Source organism: Bos indicus, chromosome 8 (genome assembly GCF_029378745.1).
Source record: "Bos indicus isolate NIAB-ARS_2022 breed Sahiwal x Tharparkar chromosome 8, NIAB-ARS_B.indTharparkar_mat_pri_1.0, whole genome shotgun sequence".
Classification (NCBI taxonomy): Eukaryota; Metazoa; Chordata; class Mammalia; order Artiodactyla; family Bovidae; genus Bos; species Bos indicus.
In genome coordinates this window covers 81,175,290-81,187,406 of record NC_091767.1, presented here as the reverse complement: position 1 = coordinate 81,187,406, position 12,117 = coordinate 81,175,290, and the positions used below count along the sequence as shown (strand labels likewise).

At 40.0% G+C, this 12,117-nt stretch overlaps 1 protein-coding gene across 19 annotated transcripts in view; it reads right to left on the bottom strand.

Moving 5' to 3' along the window:
• The window catches only part of AOPEP (aminopeptidase O (putative)), a 422,437-nt gene that overhangs the window by 389,465 nt on the left and 20,855 nt on the right, over positions 1-12,117 (bottom strand). The window contains exon 2 of one of the 19 annotated variants that reach the window (XM_070794246.1): positions 11,781-12,087. The exons of the other annotated variants lie outside the window; for them this stretch is intronic. The gene's annotated coding sequence lies outside the window, so the exon portion shown is untranslated. The remainder of the gene's footprint in view (positions 1-11,780; positions 12,088-12,117) is intronic. 19 annotated transcript variants of the gene reach the window in all.

Here is a 12,117-nt window from a genome sequence, read left to right as displayed (position 1 = left end):
GTTAAGACCACTTACTTGAACTATCATATGCCAACCTTCTAAATGAGGAGTCATGTACGGTGAAGAGTCATTACTGCTATATACAAATATTTCCAGTTTTACCTCCTTGGGCCCTCCTCTCAAACAGAGAATACTACAATTTCTGGAACCCTCATGGTTGGTTACTACCATATGACTAGTTGTACCCCGTGGCTGTAAACGAAAGTGTGAGTGTCGTTTCCAGGCCTAGTATTTAATTGCTGGGATGTGAGCCTCCAGAGTGTTCTCTTCCCTCTCTTAAGGCAAACAAAATATGATATATTAGCTGTTCTATCTCTGAATGACTGTGCTAAGAGCCTTGAGTTGAACTGTGATGGACATCAGCATGAGCAAGAAACATGTCTTTGTATTTTCAAAGCACAAAGATTTTAAAGTTGTTTGTTTCTATTGCTAACTCATAGTTTCTCTTGCTAACTCTCCAAAACCACACCACCAAGATGAAGGTCCCTGAAGTACTCATTTAATGTCATGTCCCTGCTTTAAAAAAAATAAAGTAAAACAGCATGCCTCAAATGAATTTCTATGGTATAAAGGAAAAGAAACAAAAACACAGACTCCTTAGGATCAAAGCTTTCATCAACCTATTTTTTCAAACTTATCCAACCAAACCAACCTCTTTTACCTGAATCTGCCAGACTCGGTTCCAGCCACCACCCCGTACCCTCTCCTACCCAAAAAAAGGAATAATTCCTCTCTCTCTTCTGCTTAAAGATCAATTCTATCCACTCCACTAAACTTCCTCCACAGCCCTAATATCAGCCAACATTAACTGAATACTTACCAAGTGCTAGGTTTTGTTCTAAAGTTAGTACTTTCAATGTCTCACAATGACTCTATGAAGCGGGTATCATTAAACTAATTTTATAGATGAGGAAACTAAAACACAGGGATTAAACAACGTGTTTAAGGAAAATCCCATGGACAGAGGAGCCTGGTAGGCTACAGCCCATGGGGTTGCAAAGAGTCAGACACGATTGAGTGACTTCACTTTCATTTTCAAGGTTATATGACTAATAAATGATGAAGCCAGATGAACCCAGCATTCTGACTCCAAGACTGTCTTCTTAACCACTACCCTATATTGTTTTAGGACATTCTGATCTCCCCTTTCATTGAACTTCCATTACACTGTGCGGATCTTTCTAGCACAGAAAGTTGTGCCTTGCATGACTAGTCACAGTTCATGTGTGCAGGGTTTATGCACTAAGCTAGACTGTAAACCCTGGGGATACAGGGAGCCACTTTACTGTTCTTTGTTTTCATTCAATAAGAAAATGTCCCCAAAAGAATCACTCTATGATAAGCACAGTTCTACTGGAAAGAGTATGTAGTAGTCTTTTTTTTTTTTTTTTTTCCTGTATTTTATAATAATTTGAGGTCTTGAGGGCTTACTGATCCTAGAGAGACAGCCCCTTCCAGGGCTAGCTAATATGCAAACCAACCAATCCATAGTCCACACCCTCAACCACATCCTTTATCTAACTCACACATCAAGTCACTATTCCTCCCAGTCTAACTTACTTAAGATACCAGACAACTAGGAACCACCCCTGCAGCTCAGAACCCTCTGAAATAATTCAAACTAGCCGATCCTAAGTCTGAGGACCCTGCCCTACCTTGCCTTTCCCCCAGAAACCACAATAAAGGCTCATGCTCATGCTTTCCTCTCACTCCTCCTACCTCCTGATCAACCTCTGTGCCTCTAGCTGTGGCCTTGCAAGGCCGACTCCCTTCTCTTGGAACTGTAAATAATAAACTCTTGTTTCAAAGGCAGTTTGTCTACATGTCTGTCATCTTATAATACTTGATTAAAACAAAATCCCAGGTATTTTTTAAAATGGAGTATCATCATATCTAGAGTTCCTTGGAAATACAAACTGTACACTTGAGACCAGGGGGAATTCTATCTCCTCTGGTGCTGGAAAGATGGCTTTTCAGTGGACACAGAGGAGACAGAGGTGTGGTACATGGAACAGAATTGGTTTGGGGGGCTTGCTGCTTAGCAAGAGGAAAGAAGCCCATCTTATCTTCCAATTTCAATTTTAGCAGCTACTATCTTAGCACTAAATTGGTAATTTTAATTGTAAAAACCTCCAAATCTTTAAACAATCCTACACATGTTAGTCTTTTTCTATTTTTTCCATAAGGATTAGCAAGAAAATCCCTAATGTTAAAAGAGTCTGAAGACAACCATAGGGACAACAAAGAAAGGTTGAAGAGTGGGTGGAGGCAGTTCAGAGAAGAGAGAAAACCAGATGAGCCCCTGCAACCTGCCACCAGGAAAAGAGCATAATAAAGAGATCCCAATATGGATTTGAAAAGCAGTCTTAGTAATGAAACCCAACATTTTCTAACATACTCTCTCCTAGACAAAACTAAGTGGTATGCAAAAATGCTTAATAGACACTTGTTGAATGGATATCTCAATCATACAACTTTGAATAGTTTTATGATACTCATGAGGGCTTCCAAGGGGGCACTAGAGGTAAAGAACTCACCTGCCAATGTAGGAGACACAGGTTTCAATCCCTGGGTCGGGAAGATTCCCTGGGTCGGGAAGATTCCCTGGAGGAGGACATGGTAACCTACTCCAGTATTCATGCCTGGAGAATCCCATGGACAGAGGAGCCTGGCGGGCTATGGTCCATAGGGTTGCAAAGAGTCAGACATGACTGAAGAGACTTGGCATGCTAAGCACTCATGAAGATTTAGATGTAGTCCACTTTGCCCCCTACCCCCATCAATTAAAAATTTTCTTGCTCTTTTCTATATCTCCCCTGAGACAAAGGTACTTCTTTTCTCCTACAAGACAGGAACAGATCTAGACTATGGCAGGCCAGGAGTATTCCATTCACCCAAAAACTTCCCTAGAATGTATTGGTTCCAAGCTAGCAAAATGAATCTGGAGTGACTTAGAGTAATCAGGCAGACCAGAGTCTTTCACCTTTAGGAAGTGAGTCAGTTCAGAACTCCTCCGGACTACCGCCTCTCAGAAATCTTTGAGAAGGCACCTGACCTCTGCAAAGTAGTATTAACAACAATTAACAACTGCATCTAACAACTGCTTGCTATGAGAAGTCTAGACGCAGTAAGTACATGATCGCATTTATTCCTCCCTACGTGAGGAAGTAAGGTTTTCATCTCCATTCTAAAGATGAGTAATTAAGGCTCAAAGAGCTAAAGATACTTCCCTAAGTTCATAGCTATTAGATGGCAGAGCTGAAATTTAGATTTATATGGTCTGACTTCAGATCACAGACTCTTAAAACTACACTTTGCCTGAAGCACAGTCCAACTCTAGATCAAAAATGCCCATTTAAAATACAGGAAGTGAATCAGAGCCTAAACCCTTAAGATGAAAGAGAAAGGCAACACTGAAACAGGTCAAAGTTATTCTCATATTCCTATGGCTATTCACTGTCAACCTTCTTCCTACCACTCACAAACACCACCACACTCTATTCTCTATTGCTTACTGGTAAGGCAATTTATACTGTGTTGCAGGTCCTGCAATTTATATTATGTTACAGGCTCCATATTTTATGGAGTGATAAAATCTTAAACATACACACCAACTGAAAGGTATATTTTAGTCCTGGCCTAAAAAAAGTTAATTACATAAAATTGCATAATACCAAATAATACTTTACACATTTATATTTTATTTATTAAAGCTAAAATAATGTATTAATGATGATTCAATAATATAGCATTCCATATACCTTGTGGCTCAGACGGTAAAGCGTCTGCCTACAGTGCGGGAAGTTCCCCTGGAGAAGGCAATGGCAACCCACTCCAGTATCCTTGCCTGGAAAATCCCATGGACGGAGGAGCCCGGTGGGCTACAGTCCATGGGGTCGCAAAGAGTTGGACACGACTGAGTGACTTCACTTTACTTCTTTAACCAAAAACCATTCTTACCATGAGACACTGGACTAGACAATCTAGGGATTAGAAGACAGAGGAAATGTAAATAAGGATGGAAAATTAGAACATAAACTCATGATTTAGGTCTACTTTTAGGCTGCGAGGAGTTCCAGCCTTATTGACATATGCTTCTTTCAATCAAATTTCTCCCCGTCACTCTCCAAAAGAACAAGACTTCTACAGACAAGCCCTGAATGACTGGAAGACTGTCACGTCACTGCCTGAATATTCTCTTCAAAAATGGGACATCAGTTCTTTGACCTGATTCTCACATGACAGTTTCTAAAACCCTCATAATCATCTCAGGTCACACTGGAGGTCAGTCACTGTCTTCAATGCACCGAGTATAGAGGACAACAGTTGAAATAAAGTATGACTATGCAAGAATGCATCCTTACTACTCAGTTGTGTCTGATTTAGCAAACCCTTTGGACTGTAGCCCACCAAGTTTCTCTGTCCTTGGTATTTTTCAGGCAAGAATATGGGAGTAGGTTGTCATTTTCCTCCTCCAGGGGATCTTCCCAACCCTGGGACTGAACCCTTATCGCCTGTGTCTCCTGCCTTGCAGACAGATTTTTACCTGCTAAGGCATCAGGGAAGCCCCAACGTATAACTAAAGCAGATGCAAAAGTAAGGGGTATTATTTCACCAAGAGCTTTGCATACCACAGGCCCAAGAAAAATAACTATTGAACACTTTTGTGGATATAATTCAACAATATACCCTTTAAAAATAAAAAGAATTGGCTTAATGTCTAACATTTAATGATGAAAGCATTATTAGACCACCCAGGAATTTTTGTTATGCTATGATAAAAATTAACAAAACTTTAAAAACTCTATTAGGAGAAGTAATATAATTTATTATGTCCATAAATATTCATGTACTGGAAATGGACCAGATTAATAGAACTGGGTTACAGGGTTCAGTAGGGTAAAACTAAAGAAATTGGATAAGAAAATGCAGAGAAAAATATCAGCCTTTTAAGATTTCCTCTTCCAGAAATGTTGAAAAGCACTATTTTTAATAGAAGCTATTTTAAAAATTGGGGCCTTAAAGAAATAATGTGGAAAAATTTTTTGAAGTCACTCAGTCGTGTCCGACTGTCTGCGACCCCATGGGCTGTAGCCTACAGGGCTCCTCTGTCCATTGGATTTTCCAGGCAAGAATACTGGAGTGGGTTGCCATTTCCTTCTCCAGGGGATCTTCCCAACCCAGGGATCAAACCCAGGCCTCCTGCATTGCAGGCAGACACTTTACCATCTGAGCCACCAGGGAAGCCCTAAATAATGTGAAAGTAGTTTTTTAATAATGAATGTTCTGCTACAGAGGGAAATTCACTGCTTGAGCTCATAAAAGAATATATTTATTAGCATAAAGAGATTACAGATACAGACTCCTTGAATTCATGATCACAGGAGCAAGATACCCAGTTCCCACTCACGGCATGAATCCCCTCTAGAACACACCTGCAGAGTCATCCAGTGACTATCTCAAAAACCCCAGGTATTTTTAATACTGTTCAAAGAAAAGCAGCAATGCAAATGCCAATCAAGTGATGAATGGAAAACAAAATGTGGTATAGCCATACAGTGGAATAGTTCAGCCATAAAAAGGAATAACACACTGATACATACCAAAAAAAGATGAAGCTTGAAAAAACTATGCTAAGTCAAAGGAAGACACAAAAGGCCATATATTATATGATTCCATTTATATGAACTGTCCAGAACAGGCGTAACCACTGGACAGAAAGTAGATTAGTGGTTGCCAGGGGCTGGGTAAAGGCGAAACGGGGACAGATTACTAATGGATAAAGAGGTTCTTTTTGGAGTAATGACAAAATCCTTTTTAGGATATTTTAGTTTTCTAAACGGTAGTGAGGGCTACAGAACTCTGTGAATATACTAAAAACCACTGAGTTGTATACTTTTAAAGGGCAAACTTTACGATATGTGAGTTACATCTAAATAAAGCTATTATTTAAAAAGTGGGGGGAAAAGAAAAGCAAACTATTTAAACAAAGTTTTACAGTGGTTTCCTCTTAAGTGTCCTACAGAAGATAAAAACTCTTATATAATCTAGATTAAAAGGCTCAATAAAAACATATAAATGATAATAGCAAGGATTATTATAAGCTTGATATTCTAAAGGGACTATTTTTATTTATTTTAGTCACTTTATCTATTTATTTTCAGCGGTGCTGGGTCTTCATTGCCGTGCAGGCTTTTCCCTAGTGGTGGCAAGCAGGGGCTACTCTCTAGTTGGGGCGTGCAGGCTGCTCATGGCAGTGGCTTCTCCTGTTGTGGAGCAAGGGCTCTAGGGCACGTGGGCCTCATTAGTTTTAGCCCCTGGGCTCTAGACCACAGGCTCAACAGCTGTGGTACACAGGCTCAGCTGTCCCGCTGCATGTGCGATCTTCCTGGATCAGGGATCAAACCCGTTTCTCCTACACTGGCAGGCAGATTCGTTACAACTGAGCCACCAGGGAAGCCCTAAAGGGACTATTTTTAAAAGATACACATTGATTTCAACAGGAATTTACAATTAAAGAATTACGCCATGCTAAGTACATGTCTCCTTTCAACATGGCATAGCATTTCAATCTTGGAACTTATTTTGAAGACAATTTCAAAAAATATTAGCCCTGAGTATTTGTTTAAAACAGTAATTCCCAAGCTTTAGTCACCTAGTCATGTTGAGTATTTTTGCCATCCTCATATCAACCCACACAGACCCTCATGCTGGGAAAGATAGAAGGCAGGAGGAGAAGGGGGTGACAGAGGACAAGATGGTGGTATGGCGTCACTGACTCAATGGACATGAGTTTGAGCAAGCTCTAGGAAACAGCAAAGGACAGGGAAGCCTGGCACGAATCAATGGTGAAGTCGATTGAAGGAAAATATTCAATAAATACAGTTGGTGAAGTCGACTGAAGGAAAATATTTAATAAATACAGTTGGAATGTTGTTGTTGTTCAGTAACTCAGTCACGTCTGACTCTTTGCTACCCCATGGGCCACAATGTGCCAGGGTTTTCCACCATATACTAAAATTCCAACTATGCCTATCCTTGTACCATTTTAAATCACCTTGCATACAATTCAAGAAAACACTGGTTGGGAAAAAAAAACAAACAGCTTTGCCTGGTAACATAGCTATACTTTTAAAAGTGACAGGGAAACTAGATGTTCAGAAAACCACTTTTAGGATGTTTCTTTTTTATAAAGTAAGGCACATGGTCAGTGGGAGCAACAGGGCTGGCGCTGAGAACAGTGCTGGGGTGTGGCAGGGATAGGGAACAGAATGTACAGGAAATGGTGGGCAGTAGGCCTCCATGAGGGAAGCAGCAGAAAGAACGGGGATGCCAGGCCTTCTCTACAAGCTCTTGGACACTCTGTGATATTAGTGCTACTGTCCCATTCGGCTTGCCAAACAGAGCTGAATTTGGCAGAAGGACGACTGTCTAACAATCAGATGGGGCTTTTTCCTGAACCGGCTTCTTTCCTGTTGACACTAGTCCTAGAGGTTATAGCTGCTGCTGCTTCTAAGTTGCTTCAGTTGTGTCCGACTCTGTGCAACCCCACAGATGGCAGCCCGCCAGGCTCCTCTGTCCCTGGGATTCTCCAGGCAAGAATACTGGAGTGGGTTGCCATTTCCTTCTCCCCTCAAGAGGTTACAGCTGCTGCTGCTAAGTCGCTTCAGTTATGTCTGACTCTGTGCGACCCCATAGACGGCAGCCCACCAGGCTCCCCCGTCCCTGGGATTCTCCAGGCAAGAACACTGGAGTGGGTTGCCATTTCTTTCTCCAACGCATAAAAGTGAAAAGTGAAAGTGAAGTCGCTCAGTCGTGTCCGACTCTTAGCGACCCCATGCACTGCAGCCTACCAGGCTCCTCCGTCCATGGATTTTCCAGGCAAGAGTACTGGAGTGGGGTGCCATCGCCTTCTCCGCAAGAGGTCACAGAGGGGCCCACAATTAAAGTAGTGACTCCAGGGCAGAGAGGAGGCTGGGCTCTGCTACACCTGTTCCTCTTGCCTAAAGAAAATAAGTTACATTTCATTTTGAAATATTAGTACCATTGGTGGCTTGAAACAGATTCCAAAGAGGAGCTTATTCCCATTTCTGATGGAGGGATGTGACCATACCACCTCTCCTCAAAAACACTCACATTGAAGACGCTAGAATTTTTTATCCTTTTCTTTTTATTCCCTTTTCCCACTGCAGAGGGAGGAACTCTGTTGACAGTTATCCATCCTAAGTAGGTGAATCAAGAACATGCCACTTTCTTTACTCTCCTTCATTTAAGAAGCCCTAACTGAATTCTGGAATAGTGAAGTGACGTGAAAGTCACTCAGTCGTGTCCAACTCTTTGCAACTCCATGGACTATACAGTTCATGGAATTCTCCAGGCCAGAATACTGGAGTGGGTAGCCTTTCTCTTCTCCAGGGGATCTTCCCAACTAAGGGATCAAACCCATGCATGTCTCCTGCACTGCAGGTGGATTTGTTACCAGCCGAACCACAGGGGAAGCCCCTGGAATAGTGAGGTATACAGAAAGATAGTAAGTGAAAGCTCTCTCCAAAGAGAACAGGAAAAAAAAAAAAGCTTCCTGCTCCGTTTTTTATTCATTGATCATTTTCCTGAAAGCTAGATATAACAACTTTTAAAAATAATTCAATGCAAGAAAAATATAAATTTATTTACTCCTGACCCTGACAGTGACCTTAGGGTTCTGGCCAGTAGACTCACTGACATATTATTTCTTAACACCCTTGATGCCATTTAGACTCTGAGCACATGGCTTGGAGACTGGAAAGATATACTTGCCTCATATTTTCTCAAGCTAATATATTCTTTGACTGTGTGAAGCTTTGATATGTAGCCCCATGCCTGTAAAGATAGGCTTCCTAAAGATCATTCAGAGAATATATAAGAGTACAAAACATTTAAGTCTGATTGGTTTTGTGTTATAATATTACACTGTCAAAGTGGTCTTTGGGAGCATTTTGACCGAGGAAGACTACTTATGATTTCTCAAAGAATTTCATCCCAAGTATCAAATTCCAATGAGCATTATACATTCAGGTACCTTCATTACTAGCAATTCTGACTCACATCTGTAAATATCCTCAGCAACTCATGAGAACACTTGTTTTATAGCCAGATAAACTGCAGTTCTTCTCAGAGATCTATCACAGTGTTTCTCAAAGTATGATCTGAGGATCACATGCACTAGAATCAAATGGGAAGGTACAGGCTGGTGGGAGTAGTGCCTGTTAAAAATATATGTTCTAAAATATGACACAAAGGAACTTATTTATGAAAAGAAAAAGACTCACAGACACAGAACACAAACTTATGGTTACCAAAGGGGAAAGGAAGTGAGGGAAGGATAAATTAGGAGTTTGGCATTAGCAGTTACAAACTATAAAGCAGATAAACAACAAGGTACTACTGTATAGAACAGGGAATTATATTCAATATCCTGTAATAAACCATATGGAAAAGAATATGAAAATTTATATATATATATATATATATATATATGAACTGAGTCACTTTGCTATATACCAGAAACTAACACAACATTGTAAATCAACTATTCAGTTTAAAAAAAACCAGATTCCTAGACACTATGTCAGACTTATTAAATAAAAATCTCCAGGGATAGCGGCCAGTAATCCACATTTTAAACAAGATGGCCAGGTGATTCTTATGTACCCTAATGCTTCTGAAATACTTAAGCTATTTGAACCAACTCTTGCCATCATGAAACCACAAAAACAGGATTCTCACAAGTCATTGCATATATAAAGTATATATTAAAAAAGACTCGGAATAAATATTGAAATGGAAAAGAAGGCAAAGTGAATAGTTCTCTTCTATTACAGTCTGGCAGAATTTAGATTTAGTGTGAATTGCAGCCATGAACAAGAAGTATTCTCTATCTATAATACAAGTGTTATTTGTTATTCCATTATCTATAGTGAAGATATCAGTATCTCTTCTGTCTCTCAGTCTGAAATAAATGCCATACTTACATAAAGATTAAAGGATGCTCCAACACTCAGTTACATCTTCACTCATTCTTTCTCAACATTGTGACTTGGCCACCACAATTAGGCAAAATGGTTCTCAACCACTTTGAATTTCCTGGGCCAGTGATTTTCAAACTTGACATACATTTAAAACCATCTGAAGACCTTGTTAAAATACAGACTACCATTTGTATTTACAAGTTCCAGGTAATACTGATACTGCTGGTCCAAAGACCAGACTGGAGAATCACTGGCTTAACCTAACTCTGATCTCCTCCATTGAGTTCAATGATACTAAAAAAAAAATTAAAAAAAAAAAAAAATCACTCCATCTGGCAAATGATCTAAACACCAGTCACAGACCTTCTTGTGTAGGATTCTTGCTGCTCAGTATCTTCAGGAAGTTCCCATCATTCAAAATTTGTAGTATGAGCAATAAGCTTGTCCTTTCTTGGCAGCTCCAGCAATAAACACCCTTCCCATTCCTCCCCCAATCCCTGGCCTGTCTGACCCTACTTCCTACCCTAAAACTGCGCTTTTAGAAAAAGCTGTAGAAAGGACAAGAGGTGCATCTGTTCCTGTCTTAAGGGAACTACACTTCCTTTAGCTGGAAATCAAGACAGGCTCCCTCCATTTAGTGATTTATCTGATGACTGTCACAGGACTACAACTGTACAGACAAACTCAGGAAAAAGTACAGCATCTGGAGGCACAATCAATCAAGTATAAACTCAAAAAATTGTCTAGAAATATGAACATTCAGATCTCAATATTTACATGCTGGTCCTTCTTAAGAATAAATACATAACACAGATTTCTCCATTCAGAGACAGGTCCAGAATTTATATAGTACAAGTGGGTGGGGTGCCCCATTCTCTCTAAAGCTTTCAAATTTATCTCATCAAGATTTAAAATGTATTCCCAGCATTAGGTCTAAGTGGTGAATTACATATGTATATCTTTCCCAAGAAAAGATATTTTGATAACTTCCTACAAAATGAAAACCATTTGGGAGTAAGGTAAGCACTGATACAGCTTAAATATCTTTAGAAGGTCTTCAGGAGCTCATTTATTTTTTCAATTTGAACGTATAACTAACAGCTTGGGGACCATCTTAAAATTAATTAGGAAGTTTTATAGGTAAAGCTAAACAGTTTATTTTTCTTTGAGATGATGATACACACTGAAGAAAAAAGTAAACCTGGAGAACAAATACACCAATAGGGGAAGATACTTTTAAAGTGTTGGCCATAAGCTAAATATTGCAAATACTGTACAACACTAATAATTTACTATATATGATAAAAAATATATGATTTCCTTAATCACTGTAAGAAAATGACTAAATACCACATATACTATAACCATGGCATTTCCAAAACCCAGAACACTCACTTTACTAAGCAAAGAGGTTAAGCCAACGCTCTGAATCAAAGAGATTTCCTATAAATAAGAGTCTAAATCCTCAGGCATCTAGTTGCTCCAGTGTAACCAATGAAGTATCTTAGATTTTTCCAAGTACTGAATATGGGTGCAAACTGAGCACACAAACGGTTTAACGTAATCTGCCACTAGAGAGCAACTGATGGATGTAATGTTGCTGCTTTTTACCACCAACTTCTTTGACAAACTGTTGTCTTCTGGCATGCTGTTGTATTTAGCATAACATTCATTTTCATGGTTTGGAGAAAGCAACCCATTTTTCCTTTGAGGTACTAGATGCTAAACACCAAAACAAATCAGATCCATATGATATGAAAAACAACTGGTTACCATTCTTTTTCTCTGTTTTCTGGCTGTGCTGGTCTTGTTGCTGTGTGCAGGCTTTTCTCTCGTTGCAGTGAGCAGGGGCAACTCTTCACTGTGGTATGCGGGCTTCTCATCATGGTGGCTTCTCCTGTTGCGGAGCACAGGCTCTAGGCACATGGGCCTCAGTAGTTGCGGTGTACAGTCAGTAGCTGTGGCTCAAAGGGCCCTAGCACATGCAGACTTCAGTAGCTGTGGCAAATGGGCATGCAGGATCTTCCCAGAGCAGGGACTGAACCCATGTCCCATGCATTGGCAGGCAGATTCTTAATCACTGGACCACCAAGAAAGTCAATGATTATTA